Raw genomic sequence first — 911 nt, 5'->3', positions numbered from 1 at the left:
GTGTGTATGTGTGTGTCCCCAAAGTGCGCCTCAGCTGTCACGCACACCACCAACCCTCGGCGTTTAGATCAGAGAGAGGAGGATGGACAGATGAGGCATCACAGTCAAAAAAAGGGAGAGCAAAAAGAGTCTGTCAGAAGTACGGAGGAAAAACAATGAAGAAGGAAAAAAGTCACGCTCCGGAGTACATTAGGAAGAGAAAGAAATAGAGAGAGAGAGGGAGAGAGGGAGAGAGAGGCTAGAGAGAAAAAGGGAGACAGAAGAGAAGAAAGGAAGTGATTTCCCGTGAAGGAAGAGAGGAGGAGGTTTTTTTAAAAAAGGAGGAGAATGCGACTGTTTCGGGCAGCTTGCTCTGGAGGAGAGATGCTTCTTCTCCACCTCCCGCTATGTGTGTCTTCCCTCCTTCTCTCTGCTCACTGCTGCGCTGTGTGGCTGGAGATGGAGCGAGGGAGGGAGAGAGAGAGAGAGAGAATGAGAGAGAGAAAATAGAGAAACAGAGAGAGAGAAAAGGAAGAGGTGGTGTTCTTCTCACACTGACAGGAGTGTGCACAGGTTGCCTGGGAGTGTGCATGTGCCGAGAGAGAAACCAGAAAGAGGAACACAGAGCTAGGGAGGGAGAGAGAGAGAGAGAGAGAGAGAGAGAGAGAGAGAGAGAGAGAGAGAGAGAGAGAGAGAGAGAGAGAGAGAGAGAGCATGAGAGAGAACTCAAGTGTACGTATGCATGCGCGACTGAGCGTGAGTCTGTGTGTATGTGCACATGTGTGCTTGTGTTTGAGGCAGAGCGTATGAGTTGGCATGTGGTGTGTACGCATGTGAGTGTGTGTGTGTGTATGTATGTGTGTGAGTGAGTGAGAGAGAGTGAGAGAGAGCGAGAGAGAGAGAGAGAGAGAGAGAGAGACTACTGTGTGTGT

At 49.8% G+C, this 911-nt stretch overlaps 1 protein-coding gene across 1 annotated transcript in view; it reads right to left on the bottom strand.

Annotated features, from left to right (window-relative positions):
• prickle2a (prickle homolog 2a) overlaps positions 1-389 on the bottom strand; it is a 115100-nt gene extending 114711 nt beyond the window's left edge. The window contains exon 1 of the mRNA XM_063208801.1: positions 1-389. This exon is cut by the window's left edge and continues 68 nt beyond it. The gene's annotated coding sequence lies outside the window, so the exon portion shown is untranslated.
• Between the last annotated feature and the right edge of the window lie 522 nt (positions 390-911).

Source organism: Engraulis encrasicolus, chromosome 10 (assembly GCF_034702125.1).
Source record: "Engraulis encrasicolus isolate BLACKSEA-1 chromosome 10, IST_EnEncr_1.0, whole genome shotgun sequence".
In the NCBI taxonomy this organism is placed as follows: Eukaryota; Metazoa; Chordata; class Actinopteri; order Clupeiformes; family Engraulidae; genus Engraulis; species Engraulis encrasicolus.
Note: the sequence above shows the minus strand (reverse complement) of the source record. Positions and strands in the feature narration are given on the sequence as shown.